Here is a 21,898-nt window from a genome sequence, read left to right as displayed (position 1 = left end):
AGGAAATCCCTAGCTAAACCTGCTGCCTCACACACCTCGGCACCATGACTGCTTAGATCCTTCCGAAGCCTCCCAGTATCTAGCATCAGTAGGTAAGAGAAAAGCACCAGAATTCCATGAATCTTACAAAACAAACAGGGCAGAGGTGAAGGGCACTGTCCCTGCAGTTACAAATGTACAACAGAGAGTAGTGCTGTGTGCACACGACCTCGTGTCTGGGTTAGAGAACACACACTGGAGAAGTCTGCAGCGCTGTCCAGGGAGCCGGTGCAAGCGTGGCCCTGCCTCCAGGCCATCAACAGCTGATTCCAACCCAAGTGCTTACTCATTCACTCAGGAAGGCTGCACTGGACGTTTGTCTCTATCCCCCATGGAAGGTCACTCACGGCCACTTCTTGGCAGCTCCACCAAGCTCAACTTGGTCTCTAAGGCAGGAGGGTCACTTGGTGTTTGGAGGACAAGCCAAAATGAACACCTCTTTGCAAAGGGCCAAGACTCTTCCGGAGAAATATTGTTAAGCCCCCACAATAGTTCATGTAGTATGTTTAAAAGCTTTATGCCTCACATTGAGTATACCACATTAACACATAAAAATCTGTCCTGTTTCATAAAGTACATTCCCTGATATAACAAGAGATCAATTTTTGAAGAATCAAGAGCTGGATTTCCATAAGCAAACCCTACTTTCCTGAGCACTGCCACAACAGCAGCAGGCAAAGGCGTCCACAGTGAACACTACCCGGTGAAAGCATGAGGAGACAGGTGGTCTCAAGGGTGCCAGGACCCGGGGGCTCACCATAGTCAACTAGGGGGACATCTAATGTGTGTGCACTGCAGACCACCTCCTCTGGCCTGCACACACAGGCCCTCCTCAGACGCGCCACTGTCTGTGATCACCACCTCCTCTTTGTCTCTGTACCCCTTTCTGCTTCCTGGCCCGACCCACTATTGCCACCACAGTGACCCCCTGCTTACAATCCGACAGAATAACACCCAGGCCTGGGATTCAAAACCAATCTATCTGACCCCAATTTCACCTCCTGCTAATCCTCTCATCCCAGGGTCCCTGTACTCCAAACATGGGCACCTACCTCATGAGGATGCCGCCAACCAGGTCCTCGCTTTGCCACCTTGAGAAACCCCAGCCACGCTGCAAAGCTCAGCCCACAAGCCCTCCAGGGGCAGCAGCTCCCGGTGCCCACAGCACATCACCCAGCTCCTGTCACACTGCCATCTCTCTGTCGTCCCCATCGTCTGTGGTGCCTGGGGCAAAGTGGGGATCCTACTTCTGGAACCTGATTGCCTACCCTGCACCTGGTGCACAGTGAGACCTTGATAGATGCCTGACACATGGATGGCTGAACTAATGAACAAACATGGAATAACCTGAGTACACTACAGGTTTCCTGGGGGTAAAACAAATCCCAATTAACGCAGTAAGTGGTATTTTGTTATCTCTATTGAAGGAATGTGAAATAATTAATGCTTAGTACATGGAGAGCTCAGAGTGTGAAGCTGGATGTAATCAGGTGTCAAAACACAGACACCTAAGGAGAAAAAACTAACGGTGCGCTTGGTTAGGAAGGAGGTACTACTCCAGGTGGGAGAGAGGCACCTCACTGTGCCCCTGGGAGAGGGGCACCTGGGAGAGGGACACCTCACTGGGAATTCCCAGACTGTGTTGCAATGATAAAAAAAACTCCTTGTGAGGAGGCTACAAAATGCAATGGTCCTGAGTTCAGATGGGCGGCTGGGTGGCTGAGCACCCAGGGGGGACCCACCACCCACAGGGATGAGATGTGCAGTGCTGAGGGCAGCCATGCTGAGCGGGTTAGAGTCACAAAACTCTCGTGAAGTAATGCTCTCATTATCTTCATTCTAGCAGCGTGGAAACAGAGGCTAAGCAGTTACAGTTTGCTCAAGGATTCAAACTCAGGCCTGTTTAGGTCTAAGACATGTACGTATCCTCACTCTCTGGCAAGGGGACTAGGGTTCATCTGTGTCACTTCAGGAGTCCTTGTCACTGCTTCACTGTCAGCAATAAGGCCCCTCCTGGCCGTCTCTCGGTCTCCTGGCCTCTCTACCTCCTGACCTTTGACCTCCCGGTCCCTTAGCCACCAGTACACCTGACCACTCTGTACTTCCCCTGCTTGCAGCCAGCCAGTCACAGTCCCAGAGTCCCTGGCTCCTCCCGCCACCTCCAGACTTAGAGATGAGATGCTGCCAAAGACCAGGTGATGCAACCCCATGTGCCCAGCTGCCATTCCTCCTTCCCCTTTGTCCCCTAATAAAGCATTAGCATTTGTCCTTGCCTCAGGCTCTGATTTCTAGGGGACCAGGCTGAGGCACTGCTCTAGTTTCTGCCTGTATTTCCCCTTTGATCCCTGACCCTACTCTCTGTTCTCCTTCCCATCTAAGATTAATCTGTGATTCCTCCGGGTTTTGCCTTTGAGCTCATGTTGCCACAGGAGTACTGGCCCCCGGGGCTGCCGACCTCAGAGTGAGTGTAGGAAATGTAGGAAGTAGGAGGGGCACACATCAGGGCAGAGAGCCCCCTGGACCCGACTTCTCCCCAAGGGACCCCAAATCTTCCAGGGTGGGTTCAGGCTTTATGGGCCTAAAATTCAGAAAAAGAATCGTGACTAGCTCTGACTCAATACACTTCAAGTTTTATTTCTTCTTCATTCCTCACTTTATCCTATGGTTCAGAAATATCAGACCAGGTTCTCTGTATGAAGGCCTGAATACCAGGACACTACAGCCACAAATGACCCCAGGTGTACCTGGCCCCAAACACTGCTGGTCTTCAGAGGATCTCACTATAAGAGCCCAGAGCGGCAGGACCACCTGAGCCAGCTGGTGCTCCGGCATCAGTCATCCCATCCTTCTCAGGCCAGAACCCAGCCAGAGTGACTCACAGGCAACAAGGAAAAGCCCGCTGGTTCCTCACCACCCCCAGCAGTATTTCCCAGAGTCTGTTCCACAAAACCCACTTCTGTGCTATGTTAATACAAACGACATAATAAAAGCGACTTGGTGGTGCTGTGCTTGGGGGACATTTTTCATTAGGTGAAAAGCATCAGGACCTCCCAGAGCTGTGATTGTCTCACACACGCTCAATCAGCAGCCCGGGTTTGTGGCCCAGTGGGCAACACTGCAGACTGCTGTGACCTCACAGCGCCTGCTGGCTGCCCACCCAGCCTTTGGAGTCAGCATTTCCAGACGCACACCTAGGGATGCCAGTCTGCAGGAGACAACATAGACTCCTCAGCCTGTCACCAGATAACCGAATCCCTTTCCCAGGGCTCCACCAGGCGCTCCAGATAACACTTTCCGTGGTCTCAGGAACTTCCATGCTCCCTGCTTGCCCTTCATCTTCCACCCAAAGTCCTCTCCTTGCAGAACCCTCTCTCACTTCCCTAGACAGTCACACCCTTCTTCCCTTGGTCTTTGCAGCCCTGCAGGCAGACAGGCCTTTCTCCAGCAGTGCACACTCCCGTGACGTGAATAAGACACAGTGCAGTTGATTGATTGGGACACGCAGTGTGCATTCCACACGGGGCCCTGGTCCAACGCCGATGGCAGTCTGAGCTTCCCAGGTAGGGTGACACAGCCAGTGCTGGGACCAGGTCTTTCTGTGCACCCGGGAGCTCAGGCCACTTCCAGACCTTTGCTTTGTGGTGGCTGTTGTAAACTGTGCTGCAATTTATTTTGATCTTCTAGAAACTCTACAATTTTAGCTTGCAATATTAAAATACAGCTGTTAAGACACTAGTACTACTAACAGTCATACAGGGGGAAAAAAAAACTTTATTTCTGCCAGCAAGTCCTGGAGCCCCAAAGGATGGCCCTCCCGGGTTCTGTGGCCCCTGGTGTGGAGGGCCTCCCTCAACCCAGAATCAGGGCCCACCCCTTGTCACTCATGCAGTTGTTACCAGGAAATGGCCTTGAAACCTCGGCTCTCATCTTCTTGAAGGAAAGACTTCAATTAGCAGACATAATTTGTGCAGAATAAAAGAGCCAGAAATGTGTAAGTGAAAGAAAGTACACTCCGAGACGTAGAGCGGGCTGACCCAAGAGAGGGAAGCAGCCTCTCCTTACAATGTGTGAAGGCTTTTACTTCTGTGGGTAGAACTGCCTTCCCTCTACCTTCTCTTATCTCTCTTTCTTCCCCTGGGGTGCCTAGTCCTCTGGCATTTAGAAATGCATTTCTTTGATTTGGGGGCATGTGTAAGCACACCCCTTTGGGGTATGTGAAAACCTGAAATCTTGTTGGGCTAGTGAGATATTGATGGTCCTGACAAACAGGATGTGTGCCCTGATAAGCAGGATGTCTTCTCTTCTAAAGTTTTTCTTTCATTTAGGGGCATGTGCAAACACATCCCTTAGGGGTATGTGTGAGCCTGGAATCCTGCTGGGCAGCTGCAAGGGGCCTTGACCCAAGTAGGAGCTGCAACAAGGGGCTTTCTAACCAGAGCTAGATTTCTCCTGCTCCTGCTCATTTCTGCCTATCTACCTGCCCTATCAGAGTGATGGAGCGTGCACACACACGCACATGCGCACACTACACACAGCCTCTGATGAAAGAACAGCATAAATCCCAGCCAAAGGCCCAGATCCTCGCACCACCCCACCCACCGACCAAGACCAGCTCAGGTGCTGCCTGATCTTCAGGACACACTGCTCTCCCCCCGGGACCACCACTCCTGCAGAAACCCCAGGCCTACATCAGGGTCCCAGCTACACTCAGAGCACAGCAGCCTCTCCAGGTGGCTCTGCACGTGGGATGGTGAGAGCTTAGGAATGGAGATCCATGGGTCCCTCTGGCTGGGAGCCTAGCCTGTGAGAAAAGCCCTCTATACCCCAGACACTCCCCAGGGTAACCAAGGACTGGGAGCCAAAAGTCGCTTCCCCGCCACACTGGGCTGCAGCACAGGGAGAACCACAGCCATCCTGGTGTAGGTGATGTTGGATCTGCTGGCAGTTTCTGAATGCAGGCCGGGATCGTGTCTCGTGAAGCCGAAGAATGAAAACACAGACCAGAGAGAGGCAAAAAGTTTTAAAAAGAGGATAGTTTATTAGAGGCAGGAGAGGAGGTTGCAGCTCCCGAGTGGGAGGGGGTCCTGAATGGGGGGTGCCCCATGACTGAGGCAAAAGCTCTTACTTTTATACCTTCCCTTGCCTGCTTGGGGAAGGGGAGCTGTTTGAAGAAGGGAACTTGTTTGAAGAAGGGAACTGGTGCCTTCTAATGAAATTTGTCTACCAGGTTTGTTCTGTTGTCCATCCTAAAGGAATTAGCAAAATAACCCACTCTTATTGATACAGGAGAGTTAGCATATCCCTAGGTAGACAGGGAGGTCCCTGGTGGAATAAACAAAGACAGCCATATCCTAAAGCTTCAGGTTTTGAACTCACTCCTTAGTTCCAGGACAAAATGTAACAAGGCCTTGAGGTTAATCATAAAATTCCTTTTGGCCTGACAAACGGAGCTTATCTGATAGATAAGAGAGGGTTACTTTGCTAATTCCTTTAGGATGCACAAGCAGAACAAACCTGGTAGACGAATTTCATTAGAAGGTGCCAGTTACCTTCTTCAAATAGCTCCCCTTCCCCAAGCAGGCAAGGGAAGGTATAAAAGAGCTTTTGCCTCAGTCAGGGGGCATCCCCCATTTGGGACCCCCTCCCGCTCAAGAGCTGCAACCTCTTCTCCTGCCTCTAATAAACTATCCTCTTTTTAAAACGTTTTGCCTCTCCCTGGTCCGTGTTTCCATTCTTCGGCTTCATGAGACATGATCCCAGCCCACACTCAGAAACTGCTCGCAGATCCAACATCACCTACAACATTATCTATCAGATCTGCTCCGTTTGTCAGGCCAAAATGAATATTATGATTAACCTCAAGGCCTTGATACATTATGTCCTTGAGCGAAGGAGTGATTTCAAATCTGGAGTTTTAGGATATGGCTGTCTTTATTTATTACACCAGGGACCTCCCTGTCTACCTCAGGACATGCTAACTCTCCTGTATCAATCCCACATTTCCCGTGGGGAAGCTCCAGGATGGACTTATCCGGACCTTCGCTAAAGCTATCAGAACGTAGGAATACCCACCCCATGTTCCAGGGCAGAAGCTTAGGTGCTGGAAGGTACAGGATTTGCTCAGGAGGCCCTGCGTGTAACATCAACGAAAAAACAGCCAGCCAAAGAGAAAGCTTATAAGAGTTTATTTGAGCCAAACTGATGACAATTGCCCGGAAGCAAAGACTCAACGGATTGAGAAAACGCTCCGGAAAATGGCTGTTTTACAACTTATTTTATACATCAGAATCAGAGGAGGAAGGTTACATGAAATCCATTGGTTGTAGACTAAGAAGGTAGGAGAAAGCAAAGCAGGGAAATCTCTGGGATTGGATAAAAAGCAAAATGGAGAGCCAGGTACTTTTACATTGGTGGGTACAGGATAGCTAATAGCATTTTACAGTGCAGGGAGATGGTACTTGGGGAAAAAGGTAACAATGAGAGATTTTGTAGTTTCCTGCTGTGGTGTGGTGGGTTGTGCCCCCTGGAGGGTCCTGAAAAGGAGATCACTCTGACATTCCAAGGGTATGTTGTCTTAGATGCCAAAAGATGACAGACAGGCTCACTTAAGGTAAAGACTGACCTTTGTCAAGGAAGCTACAGGCCAAGGATGTGACTTCCCTCCATGGCCCATCTTAGTTAGGAATTTTTATGCTCACACCATCCTATGTGGTTATTTTCAGTCTCCTGAGCTTGTCAGGTTTAACATGTGGCCCCTTTTCCGTCCACAGTAAGCAGCCCTGCAGCAGGGCCTCCCAGCTGGCTTGCTCTCTCCCCAGACCCAGCCTCCCGCCAGAGCCCCAAGACTGCAGCCAGGTGGCCCAATACCAAAACATGCTGCTTCTTTCATTGCATCTCAGGGAGAGAGGGAAAGCCACCCACTTCCTGATGCATTATTTAGCAGGAGTGCATTAACCGTGGGTGACATCACAGGCATTGGAAGGTAATTTGTAGAAAGTATTGTTAAAGCAATTGATTTGCAAATTCCTTGGCAAGAAAAATGGAGCACCTAGCAGGCAGAGATGTGACACGGAAACTTTTTAAAATGTATTTGGGGATAATTGATTGAAAGCTAAGCTGTATAGCCAGTGAGAAAATTAGATTATTCTGTCTGTTATGCAAAGAAATCGTATATTATGCAAAACAGCCAGCTGGGGGACTGTCAGGGCAGCTGAGAGGCACTAGATCTCAGTGGAAGGCAGGAGGGAGTGTCTTTCTTTCCAAATTCAAATGAAGCCCTCCACACTCCTCTTACCCCAGAAAGCCTCCATCTCCTCCTCCTCCTCCTCCTCCTCCTCTGTCTCCTCTCCCCCTGCCCGCCCCCCACTTTGGGCCCTGGACCTCAGGCCAGATCTCTCCCTTTTCCTCTCACCCACTGTGTTCAGTCAGTTTCTGAGTCCCTGGTCCAATCACCATCATTCTATCAGCTATCTGTGCCAGACCAGGCCAACAGGGGGACAGGGACACAGGGGCCACCTGGGGAGCTGGCAAGAACATGAGTACCATGTGCAGGGGCAAGAGAGATTCACCCCCCCCTGCCCTGCTCTCAGCCTCCACCATCCCTCCCTGGGCCCCTCGAGCCCCCCAATAACCCCAACTGCACCTTCCTAGCCCACAAACCTGGCTGCCGTGGCCCCTCAGAACTCTCCAGTGACCGTTTGTGGCCTCCATAAGGCCCCAGAGCCAGTGTGTTCTCCCCACCGCTGCTCTGTAACACCCCCTGAACTCCAGTGGTGCAAAACTGCCCTGGGCCTCCCACTCACTGTGACTCCAGCCTTCCCTTGCTCCCGCCCTTCTGCTGGAACATTGCCTGTAGCTTGCCCACCCGGCCGCATAGTCAGTCTTTCCAGGCAAGTTTAAGGGCATCCTCCTCCAGTCTTCACTGACTGCCCCAGACAGACAGCCCTCCCCCACTCTGACACCAGTGTGTTCACTGGTGGGACTCTCCCTCCCTTGCAGGTGATGAAGAGGGCAAGTGTGTGAATGCATGAATCCATGCATACAAGAAAAATTGTTCGAATGAGTAAATGAATGAATGAATGAATAAATAAATAAATCACTGCCCAGATCACCTTGCTGGTCCCTTGATTTCTCCCATCTCTAAGGAAGTCCTGAGCCATGTACCATAGGCACCACGGGCTGCTGGCTTTGCTAGCTGTTCCCCGTATGCAAAGCCAGAGGAGGGAGCTGGGGACACCCTAGCAGGATAGCCCAACAATCATGGGGATGCCTGGTCCAAGCGAAAACCACCAACTGAGCATGGAGTCGAGTGACCTCAGCATGCTGGCCAGCTCCCAGAACCTGCAGCCTGCCGTTATTAGAAACAGACAGGGCCCCAGCGGTCTGAACAGCTGCTACCCCTGCCACCTACTTGTCTGCAATCCTGGGCATATCGCTTAGCCTCAGTCATTTTGTCTGTCAAATGAAGTCTTAGCAGCTCTGATCCCTAAGATTGTTGAAAGTTAAAACCACAGTGCCTGGCCCCACTGTGCGCTACTAGTGGTAGACCTGTTGCTACGACCACCTCGCCCTGGTGGCTTTATTTATATCACACTGAAAATTGCCATCAACCTGATTTAGGATTTTTATGCCCATTTTGTGTAGTAGGAAATTGAGGCTCATGGAGTTAAGTATGTTGTTTGAGCTCACTCACTAAAAGTCAGGAATCTGGCCAGACCTGGCCATGCCAGTACCCAGTACCATTCTCCCTTAGAAGCCTTCTTCTGATGACCGCATGCTTCACACAGCAAGATGGACTCTAGGGGAGGAAACAAGAAACCTTCCCCAGCTCAGACTGCAGGGGTACCAGCCATCAAGCTTTGCCTGGGACATGGGGCTTTCAGCACCAAAGCCAGGAGAGCCCTGCGCAAGCCAGGACAAACTGATCACCCTAGTTCTAACTACCTTTAAAGAACTGGAAAATACGTAATGGTTCATTCAAAATATTTTGGTAACAGAGAACATAACACTTTAAATAGATAGACACTTCCTAAAACTAAGTCTGGGAAAGCAGACAAGAAAGTTTCCGATGGTCTCCTCACTCACAGTTCAATTCCCCATGGTCAGCCTACCCCTACAGGCAATGGCCACAAATCACCTTCATTTCTCTATAACCCTACTGCCCAACCCCACACCCTCTCCAGCCTAGTGCCCGGCGTGGAGCATTCAAGGGTCCAACATATGATCCCTCTCCCCATGAGGACCCGCAGGCCAGAGGGCAAAGGATGAGTAGCAGCAACAACATAAGGACAGGGCAGAGGAAGCCTGGGGACCTGGAGGCACATCGGAGGGAGGGGAGGTGAGGCATGGATTCTGGGAGGAAGGGACATCTCCTTAATGTGACCCCTAGGAGGAATTAGCAAGGCGGCAAGCAGTGGAGGGCTTTCCAGGCAAATGGGACAGCGTGGGCAAAGCCTGGAGGTGTGGCCCATCCCAGGAATCACAGGTATGACTGAAGAACACAGTAAAATTGGGAAGAGGGGACAAAGACAGAGAGATAGCTAGGTCCCCATACAAAAGGCTTTTCATTTCTTTCTCTAAGCTTGTTTTTTCTTTTTTTAATTTGGTAGTACATATAATATGGAATTCCTCCAGGAGAATAGATCGATGTCTAGCTCATTGTCATTGATAGCTGCAAAAGACTCCACAATGGGAGTGTATTCCAATTAATTCAACCATTCCACCTTTAAGGGCGTGCAGGGTACCTCTAGTTTATCTTTTGTTACCACTGTAAATAATTCTTCAGTAAACGTATTTCTATAAGATGGAGTCCCAGATATGGCATTTCAAATAGGTATTGTCACATTAACTTTCAAAAAATGCAATAATAAGTAACAGTCCCGCTAACAATATACAGGAGTGCCATTTTTACCACAACTTTGCAAGCACTAGGCGTTTTGTTTTGTTTTTAATTATTGCCAATCTGATATGAAAAGAAGCATGTCATTGTTACTTTCATTTTCATTTCCAAGACTACTAGAGAAGTTGAACATCTTTTCAATTATTTTATTTTTTAAAGATTCCCTCTTTAAACCCTAAAGACTCCACCAAAAAGCTATTAGAAACAATCAACAAATACAGTAAAGTTGCTGGCTACAAAATCAATGTACAAAAGTCCATTGCATTCCTATATACCAACAATGAAATCTCAGAAAAAGAAATACAAAAAAACAATTCCTTTTGCAATTGCAGCAAAAAGAATAAAATACCTAGGAATAAACTTAACCAAGGATGTGAAAGACCTATATGCTGAAAACTATAAGACATTTTTAAAAGAAATTGAAGAAGACACAAAGAAATGGAAAGACATTCCGTGCTCATGGATTGGAAGAATCAACATAGTTAAAATGGCCATATTACCCAAAGCAATATACAGATTTAATGCAATCCCCATCAAAATCCCAATGGCATTTTTTTAAGAAATAAAACAAAAAATCATCAGATTTGTTTAGAACCACAAAAGACTCCAAATAGTCAAAGCAATCTTAAGAAAAAAGAACAATACTGGAGGTATCACACTTCCTGACTTTAGCTTGTACTACAAAGCTACAATTATCAAAACAGCATGGTACTGGCAGAAAAACAGACACATAGACCAATGGAATAGAATTGAGAACCCAGAAATAAAACCACATAAATATGGACAGATAATTTTTGACAAAGAAGCTAAAAACATACAATGAAGAAAAGACAGCCTCTTCAATAAATGGTGCTGGGAGAATTGGAAATCCACGTGCAAAAGAATGAAATTAGACTGCTATCTGTCACCATGTACCAAAATTAATTCAAAATGGATCAAAGACTTAAGCATAAGACCTGACACAATAAACTGCATAGAAGAAAACATAGGTACTAAACTTATGGACTTTGGGTTCAAAGAGCATTTTATGAATTTGACTCCAAAGGCAATGGAAGTAAAAGCTAAAATAAACGAATGGGACTATATGAAACTTAAAAGCTTCTGCACAGCAAAAGAAAACATCGACAAAATAAAGAGGCAACCAACTGAATGGGAGAAGAGTTTTGCAAACAGTGCCTCCGATAAGGGGCTAATATCCAAAGTATACAAGGAACTCATGAAACTCAACTAAAATAGAAACAACCCAATTGAAAAATGGGCAGAGGACCTGAAGAGACATTTCTCCAAAGAGGACATACAAATGGCAAATAGACATATGAAAAAATGCTCAACATCACTGATCATCAGAGAAATGCAAATAAAAACCACAATGAGATATCACCTCACCCCAGTCAGAATGGCTATCATCAACAAGACAAATAGTAACAAGTGTTGGAGAGGCTGTGGAGAAAAAGGAACCTCATACACTGTTGGTGGGAATGCAGACTGGTGCAGTCGTTATGGAAGGTAGTGTGGAGGTTCCTCAAAAAATTAAAAATAGAATTATCGTATGACCCAGCAATCCCTCTCCTGGGTATCTACCCAAAAAATCTGAAAACATTTATACATGAAAGACACGTGTGCTCCAATGTTCATTGCAACTTTGTTTACGGTGGCCAAGACATGGAAACAACCAAAATGTCCTTTGATAGATGACTGTATAAAGAAGTTATGGTATATATACACAATGGAATACTATTCAGCGGTAAGAAAAGATGATATAGGAACATTTGTGACAACATGGATGGATCTTGAGATTATAATGCTAAGCGAAATAAGTCAGACAGAAAAAGCAGAGAACCATATGATTTCACTGACATGTGGTATATAAACCAAAAACAACAAAAGAACAAGACAAACAAATGAGAAACAAAAACTCATAGACACAGACAAATAGTTTAGTGGTTACCAGAGGGTAAGGGGTGTGGGGGGTGGGAGATGAGGGTAAAAGGGATGAAATATATGGTGATGGAAGGAGAACTGAGTCTGGGTGGTGAACACACAATGGGATTTATAGATGATGTAATACAGAATTGTACACCTGAAATCTATGTAATCTTACTAACAATTGTCACCCCAATAAATTAAAAAAACAAAGATTTCCTCTTTTGCGATTGCCAGATCCAAATATTATTTGCATATTTCAACACATTTAGATTGTTTGTGTTTTATTTGCAGCTGTTTATGTTATAAATATTGATCTTTAATTGTTCTAAGTGTCATCTGGCCCCAGAACTGTACAAAATATTACTGAGCCTAAAAAATCTACATGCTGTAAATACACCCCAAACAATCTCAGCTCTGGTTGCACATTGGGGAGCTTTGAATCCTGACACCTGGGCCCCACTAGAAACTTTCATTCTAGAAACCAGGATTTTTTTAATTCATCATATAAACCATTTTAAAGGATACAATTCAGTGGCACTTAGTACATTTACGATGTTGTACCACCATCACCTTTCTCTAGTTCCAGAATATTTTCCTCACCCCAAAAGAATCCCCATCCCCATTAGTGCTCACTCTCCATGCCCCACCCCCCAGTCTTTGGTTACCATTAAATATTTTCTATGTCTATGGATTTATCTGCCCTGGACATTTCATATAAATGGACTTATAAGTGGCCTTTTGTGTTTGGCTTCTTTCACTCAACATGTTTTCAAGGTTTATCTGTGTTATACACAGCATGCATAAATGCTTCATTCTTGTTCATACCTGAGTAACAGTCCATTGTATGACAACACATTTTGTTTATCTGTTTATCTGTTGATAGCGCTTTAGGTTGCTTCCACCTTTTGGCTATTGTGAATAGTGCTGCTATGAACAGTGACTAACAAGCTTTTGTCTAAATACCTGCTTTCGATTCTTTTAGGTATATTCCTAGGAATGGGATTGCTGGTCATATGGTAATTCTATGTTTAATTTATTGAGTAACCACCAAGTCTTTTTTTTCCATAGCAGCTGTACCATTTTATATTTGCATGGCATCAGGAATTTTTAAACCTCCCCACGTGATCCCAACATGCAGTCAAAGCTAAGAACTTCTATCTTAGTAAATCTTTAATGACATTTCTGATCTCTAGCACAGCAATTATACCATGTTAGTTATATATTTATGCTTGGATCAACTTTGCTAATTTATATTCTGTTAAGAAATCATTGATTTTCTGTACATTTTCAAAAGTGTTGCCATATAATTGCATATAATAATTTTTATGGCTTTAATGTCTTCTATACTTGTTAATTATATTCTAATCTCACATTATCTTTGTTCATCCTTTATTTTTTCCAGGTTTATTGAGATATGATTGATAAAATTGTATATACCTAAAGTGTACAATGGGGAGGATTTTACATACATATACATTGTGAAATATTTACCACAATCAAGTTAATTAACACATCAATCACCCCATATAGTTAAGGTTTTGTGGGTGTAGTGAGAATGCTTAAGATCTACTCTCCTAGCAAATTCGAGCATATAATACAGTATTGTTAAGTGTAGTCACCATGCTGTAAATTAGATCCTCAGAACTTATTTATTTTATAATTAAAAGTTTGTACCCTTTGACCAATATCTCCCCACTTTCCAACCCATGTTTCTTGTTTGTTTAAGATTATACATGTAAGTGAGATCATACAGCATTTGTTTTTCTCTGTCTGGCTCATTTCACTTAGCATAATGTTCTCCAACTCCATCCATATTGTCACAAATAGCAGGATTTCCTTACATTTCAGGCTGAATAATATTCATATATATCTCATAGTTTCTTTACCCATTCATCTACCAAAGGACACTTAAGTCGTTTCCATGTTTTGGCTATAGTGAATAATGCTGTAGTAGACCTGTGAGTGTAGTAGCTATCTCTTCAAGACAATGACTTTATTTCCTTTTGATATATACCCAGAGTGAGATTGCTGAATCATATGGTAGTTCTATTTTTAATTTTTTGAGGAACCTCCTAACTATCTTCCATAGTGATCATACCAATTTACATTCCCATCAACACTGTATAGGGTTCCCTTTCCTTCACATTCTCACCAACATTTGTTACCTCTTGTCTTATTGATAGTAGCCATACTAATATGTGTGAGGTGGTATCTCATTATGATTTTGATTTGTACGATGTCTGACAATCACATTCGCGAACTCATCCTAGAAAAAGTGCTACATACCTCAATGCTGAATATCACTATGGTCACCTTCAAAGGACTCCCCTTGGGAAGCTATGCACTGATGCCAGCACCTAGTCCACCCTTCAAAGCAATTTTGGAACTTTTTCTGGAATGGCCATCAGAGCTATTGTCGTATTACCCTTGATGTTCTGAATGTCATCAAAATGTCTTCCTTTCAATATTTCCTTTATTTTTGGGTAAAGAAAGAAGTCACTGGAGGCCAGATCAGGTGAGTAGGGAGGGTGTTCCAATACAGTTATTTGTTTACTGGCTAAAAACTCCCTCACAGACAGTGCAGTGTGAACTGGTACATTGTCTTGATGTAAGAGCCATGAATTGTTGGTGGAAAGTTCGAGTCATCTAACTTTTTCACACAACATTTTCAGCACTTCCAATAGTAAACGTGGCTAACTGTTTGTCCAGTTGGTACAAATTCATAATGAATAATCCCTCTGATATCAAAAAAAGGTTAGCAACATTATTTTGACTCCTGATTTGAACTGATGGAACTTTTTTTGGTCGTGGAGAATTGGCTGACTTCCATTGTGCACTTTGACACTTTGTTTCAGGGTTGTATTGGTACACCTATGTTTCATCACCAGTGATAACATGGCCCAAAAAATCATCTTGCTTCTACAAAAGGTCTTGGCAAACTTCGACTCTCCTTTGCTTTTGTTCATTGGTGAGCTCCTTTGGGAATATTTTTGCACACACCTTTCTCATACCAAGATTTTCAGTTAAGATTTTCCTGTTTCTCTATCGATGTTTACTTGGTCTGCTGTGCTTCTCAGTCAGCCGACAATTCTGACATACAAATCAATGAACTTTTGCAATGTTTTCGTCACTTCTGCTCATTACTGGCTGCCCTAAACTCTCTTCATCAGTGACGTGTTCTCTCTCCTCAGAAAAACGTTTAATCCATTTGTATACTTCTGTTTTCTGCATGGCATTATCCCCATAAACTTGGACTAACATGTCCTTGATTTCCCTTCCACTCTTGCAAGTTTAACAAGAAATTTTAAGTTTGTTCATTGCTCAAATTCAAGCTCAGACATTCTTGCGTTGACACACAAAAACACGCAACAACAATAATGAACACCACTCAGCAGGAGACCGCCACACATTAATAGGAACACAGCTGTGAAACACTGATATACTAAGATTATGAAACCTTACCGAGCTGTTTGTACAGTGCTATCAATGTAAGCGCACAGTGGCAAGTTCACGAACTTAATTGTTAGACCTCGTATTTCCCTGATGATTAGTGATGTTGAGCATCTTCTCATGTGTCTGATGGTCATTTGTATGTCTTTTTAGCAAAATCTCTATTTCAGTCCTTTATTAATAAGTCCATTTTTAATAAGATATTTTGGGGTTGGGGGGAATTTGCTATTGAGTTGTATGAGTTCCTTATATACTTTACATATTATCTCCTTATCAGTTCTTTATATATGTCATATATTAATTCCTTATCAGATGTATCATTCACAAACATCTTCTCCCATTTAGTAGGTTGCCTTTCACTTTATTGATTGTTTCCTTTATAATGCAGAGCTGTTTAGTTTGATGTAGTCCCACTTGTTTATTTTTGCTTTTATTGTCTGTGCTTTTGGTGCCTTATCCAAAAATTATGCCAAAACCAATGTCTATGAGATTTTTCTATGTTTTCTTCTAAGAGTTTTATGGTTTTAGGTCTTACATTTTTCTTTAACCTATTTCAAGTTCATTTTTGTGAGTGGTATAAGATAGGGGTCCAGTATCCTTCTTTCATATGTGGATATCCAGTTTTCCCAACATCATTTACTGAAAAGACTGTCCTCTGTCTATTGTGTGTTCTTGGCACTCTTGTCAAAGATTAGTTGATTACATATCCTCAAAGGCTTATTTCTGGGCTAGCAGGAGGCCCTTTAGAGACTGGACTTAATTTAGGTGTTCACAGGATCCACTGAATAATTTTAAAGGAGTCAAGTTTATGGCTCCCAGAACATTAGGTTTTCAGGATTGAATTTCCAACTGCTTCAAACAACCAATGATGAGACCATAGCTCAGAGACGGCAGGAAATCACCCAAGATCACAAAGCAGAGCATTCAGGGGAAAAAGGAACACCTTTCTCCAAGGCCACTTGTGCCCAAGCCCAGCACTGTCTGATGAAAAATGCCATCCCACCCTACCTCTCCTCCCTTCACTTATGCTAGCTCCAGCCTTTGACTGATGAACATAATTGTTTAACAAACTTACTTTAAGATCTACAAATTGGGATAATCTTTGCTTCTTTCTCCTGAAAATCCTCTGACATTTCTCTGAAAAGGGATGAATATTCAAACACCCAGGTAGTTTAACAGGAACCAATCTTCTGTTTATTTATTTAATCCTGAATTCTGTTCTTTTTCATTTAGAGTCCCCTAGATTTGAGACTTGGATGAAAGACAAAATGTTTAATGGTCCTGACCATAATAAAAGCCTCTCACAGATCTCTGTCATTTGGGAGCTATGGGGGATCTCACAGATCATGCTTAGAAGTCAAAAGACCTCAAATACACCCTCCCCAGAGGTGAACCTCCAAAGCACAGTTCCTAGAAGCACTGCACACTACATACTTAATCAGATCTCTAGGGCACCCTCCCAGCCAGTAGAGTTCTACCCAGCTCAGCTCATGGCTCAGGAGGGACGGACCTTGGCTGGGCTTAGGGTCATACAAAAGGAATAATAAAATAGCCATTGTGACAAAGACTTCAGAGTGTCTCCCGATATCATGGACTCACAGGTGGGTCAACAGTGGGAGAAGCAGTGTACAAGTACAGGGGCAGCAGCATATGGAGGAGAGTACTTTTCTCAGCCTTGGGCTGTCGATAACGGGAAAACCTCATGGGAGTCAAGGATGTTGGACTAGGTGTGAAAGAGAAGTCCATGGCAGAGAGCCTTCTCCTCCAGGAACTAATGATGCCCTCAGTGTTCTGGCAGAATATGTGAGCCATGCCTCCCTCCAGGATGCCCTGTGTTTGGCAGTGAGGAGGAGACGGGGTGTCCTGCCTGATTTGGGCCAGCAAAGCAGTCTCCTGATTGAGTTCTCCCACCCAACCCAACCCCAAAGAGTGACTGGAAAGAACATGGAAGATTCACCCTGCAGTGATTTTGAAACCTGTCTGCAATTGTAGACAAGATGGAATAAATGCATTTCTCCCTATAAATGCACCTCTCCCAGAGTCCATGTGGGGATCGTGGATTTATACCCCGATCTGGTGCTAATGAGGTGCCCCTCCCCTCCATGCTGGAATGTATCAGAGGATGCCTAATCAAAAGCTGGAACTGTCACCACCATCTAGTTGTAAGGAGCTCACACCCAACTCTCTCTCTGCAGTGTCAGCGGAGACCACATAAGAATGTGCCTCTGGCAGCAATGACGAGGCATCCATCCTCACCCAGAGTGTCCTTGAAGGCCACAGGGAGAATCTGGATCCCACCCTCACCTGACAGCAACAGGCAGCCTGCTCTTCCTCCACAGGCACAGAGTCAAAGGAAGCTGGCTAAGACAGAAGGTTAAGTAAGACCCACAGTCTTATCATACACAAAATACCCAGGTTTCAAGTGAAAGTCACTCATTATACCAAGAACCAAGAAAATTTCAACTTGAGAGAGAAAAGATAATCAACAGATAACAACACTGATATGATATAGATACTGGAATTATCTGACAAGGATTTTAAAGTAGCCATGATATAAATTTTAATAATGCTACAGAAATGCAATTATAAACACATTTGAAATAAATATAAAAATAGAAAATCTCAGCAAAAAAAATAGATATCTAAAAAAGAACCAAATGGAAACTTCAGAGCTGAAAAATATATCACTAAAGGGAAAAAAAAAATTGTTGAGCTCAAAGGTAGAACAGAGGGCAGAGAAAGGCTTGGTGAACTTGAAGATGGAACAGAAATTGTCCAATATTAACAGAGAGAAAATAGAGTGGCGGGGTGGGGGGGGGGAAGTGAGTACTCAGGGACCTATTGGACTATAACATGTGTGTCATCTGAGTCCCAGAAGAAGAAGAGAAAAAGGGTGGAACTAAAAACGTTTTAAAAGAAATAATAATTGAAATTTCCACAAATTTGGCAAAATACAGATTCAAGAAAATAAACAAACAGGATAAAGCCAGAGAAACCATGTCAATCATATCATAATCAAGCTTCTGAAAACCAAAGACGAATAAAAAATCTTGAAAACACCAAGAGAGAAATGAGACTTTACTCTAAGGAATAAATGATCTGAAAAATAACAGTTTGCTCTTCATAAACTATGGAGGCCAGAAACAGGTAACACAACATGTTTCAAGGGCGGGGGGAAAAAAAAAAGAACTGTCAACCAGAATCCTACATCCAGCAAAAATAGGCTTAAGGGAAAAGCAAGACATTCTCAAATGAAGGAAAATCAAAAGAATCAGTGCTAGCAGAGTCACCCAAAGGAAAAAGCTAAAGAAAACATTTGAAACAAAAAAAAAAAGGAAGGAAGAATCTTAGAAAATCAGGAAAGAAGAATGAACAACAGAAAAAGTAAAAATGTGAGTAAATACAATAAACTTTTCTTCTTCTCTTGAGTTTCCTAAATTATGTTTGATGGCTGAAGCCAGACTTATATCATTGTCTGATATGGTTCTCAGTGCATGTAAAGGAAATATTCAAAAATCATGTTATTAATTGGAGAAGGTAAAGGGATTTAAAAGGAAGAAAATTTTCTACATTTCATTTCAACTAGTAAAATATTGAAACCGACCGGTAGACTGTGAAAGGGAAGAGCAAAAATCAATGAAATTGAACACAGGAAACAATAGAGAAAATCAACAAAACAAAAATCAGATCTTCAATAAAATTGACAAACCTCTACAAACATTGACAAAGAAAAAAAGAAAAATTACAGGGGCTAAAACATGCAGCCATCAAAAGGATAAGAAGGAAATACCATTAACAACTTTACACATAAATATACAACTTAGATAAAATGGATCACTTCCTTAAAAAGCACTAACTAGGGACTCCTGGTCAAGATATAAGAGTAGATAAACACTGTGCTCACCTCCTCCCATGGCTACATCAAATTTACAACTAAATTATAGAACAACCACCCTTGAGAATCACCTGAAGACTAGCTTAATAGAACTCTTATAACTATGGATATAAAGAAGAGCCCACACCAAGACTGGTAGAAAGGGCAGAGACAAAAAAAAGGCTGATCCCACACCCATGTGGGGAGGTTGAGAATAGAGATGGATATCTCAGCTGTGGAGGTCTTTCACCCCAAGGAGTGGAGTGATGGGTACGAGCCCCACACTGGGCTCCCAAGCCCAGAGCAAAAGTGCGATGAAGAAGAGTCCCCACATCTATCTCTACCTGGTGAGACAGAGGACTGCTATAGACCCAGGTAACCTCTGAAGAGGCCCGAGCACAGACTTACTCTCACAAAATCTTGCCCTAAATTCTAGTGAAGGAACAGGGACATACAGTGATTAATGAAATAGTCTGGCTACAGGGCAAGGGCTGGAGGGGAAACTCTCTCCCAGACATAAGTACTGGCAGATGTCATTGTGCCATTAGAGAGAGCCTTCCCTCCACCCAGTCAGCAGGCACAAACAGGCACCAAATCTGAGACTCCATTAACCTGGCTACCATAGCTCACCCTACCCTGATGATTCCCCAAAATCCTGCCCCACCCAACTCATACACCAGTTGACTTGAACTTTTTTCATCATCTGTTACTCATAAGTGGCTGGCCATGTTGGTTCTGAGGACTTATCTAAAATCTGTCAAAGACCCACAAACCTCAAACCAGAAGCAGCAGGCCTTGGCATGCCCTGTAGCTCTTACTAAGAGGCCCCAAGCCATGCACTAGTGTGAGCCAGGCTCAGGTCACTCAGGTCACAGCATAGCCTCTCCCAGGTGCCTCCAAACTGAGCACAGGCAGATACTAACTGTAGATCACTTTGTAGCTCCTAAAAGGAGACCCTGGACTGAGAACAGGCAGTGGCTGACCTTGGCCTGCACGGGAGCACCCCCCAAGAGTACTAAGAGCCAACACATCTGGTGGCCAGCTTCAGACCACACTAGAGCATCACCCAATTAGTTCCACAAATGACACCCAAAGAGTGGCTCAGCAGACACCAGCGCCTCACTAAAGTGAATCTTGCTTGCTGGGATCAGCCCCCAAACAACTATTCGTCCACTATAGTCACAGCTGGTCCTCACAATGAGTCAGCCTAAGGGTCAATCCCACCCTCTGACATGCCTACAGCAATTAAGGCTCAACTACAACAGGAGGGCACACACAACCCACACAAGGGACACACCTGGAGCATCTGACTCAGGTGACCAGAGAGACTGCACCACAGGTCCCCACAGGACACCTACTACATAAGGCCACTCTACTAAGACTGGGAGGTATAGCAGCCCTACTTAATACATAGAAACAAACACAGAAAGGCAGCCAAAATGGGGATACAAGCATGTCCCAAATAAAAGAACAGAACAAAGCTCCAGAAAAATAACTAAACAAAATAGAGACAAGCAATCTACAAGATAGAGTTCAAAACACTGGTTAGGGTGCTCAATGAACTTACAGGAAGAACAGATGAACTCACTGAGAATTTACACAAATAGATAGAAACTGTAAAAAAGAACCAGTCAGAAGTGAAAAATACAGTAAATGAAATGAAAACTACATTAGATGGAATCACCAGCAGACTTGACGAAGCAGAGGGCCAAATCAGTGATTTGGAACACAAGGTAGCAGCAGAAAACACCAACACAAGCAGCAAAAGGAAAAAAGAATTTTTAAAATGAGGATAGTTTAAAGGACCTCTGGGACAACATCAAGCATAATAATATTCACATAATAGCAGTACCAGAAGGAAAAAAGAGGGAGCAAGGGATTGAAAACCTATTTAAACAAATAATAACTAAAAACTTCCTCAACTTGGTGAAGGAAATAGACATACAAGTCCAGAAAGCACAGAGAGTCCCAAACAAGATGAACTCAAAGAGGTCCACACCAAGACACATCATAATGAAAATGCCAAAGGTTAAAGACAAAAAGAGAATCTTAAAAAGTAGCAAAATAAAAGCAGCTAGTTACCTATAAAGAGTTCTCATAAGACTCTTAGCTGATTTCTCAACAGAAACTTTGCAGGTCAGAAAGGATTGGCATGAAATATTCAAAGTGATGAAGAGCAAGGAAGGTCCTACAACCAAGATTGCTCTACACAGCACAGCTATCATTTAGAGTCAAAGGATAAAGAGCTTCGCAGACAAGAAAAAGCTAAAGAAGTCCATCACCTCCATACCAATATTATAAAAAATGTAACGGATTTCTTTAAGAAGAAGAAAGAAGAAAAGATTTTTAAAAATATGAATAGTAAAATGGAAAAACTACATACCTATCAATAATTACTTTAAATGTAAGTGAATTAAATGCTCCAACCAAAAGACATAAGGTATTAGCTGAATGAATAAGAAAGCAAGACCCATACATACATGTATGCTGCCTATAAGAGACCCACTTCAGATCAAAAGACACATACAGCTTGAAAATAAAGACACACAGAGACTGGAAAAAGATAACACATGCAAATGGAAATGAAAAAAGCTTGAGTAGCCATATTTATATTAGACAAAATAGACTTTAAAACAAAGGCTATAACAAGAAACACAAATGACATTTCATAATGATAAAGCAATCAATCCAACAAGAGGATACAACCCTTG

The sequence above is a fragment of the Rhinolophus ferrumequinum genome, unplaced genomic scaffold (assembly GCF_004115265.2).
Source record: "Rhinolophus ferrumequinum isolate MPI-CBG mRhiFer1 unplaced genomic scaffold, mRhiFer1_v1.p scaffold_84_arrow_ctg1, whole genome shotgun sequence".
Classification (NCBI taxonomy): Eukaryota; Metazoa; Chordata; class Mammalia; order Chiroptera; family Rhinolophidae; genus Rhinolophus; species Rhinolophus ferrumequinum.
Note: the sequence above shows the minus strand (reverse complement) of the source record.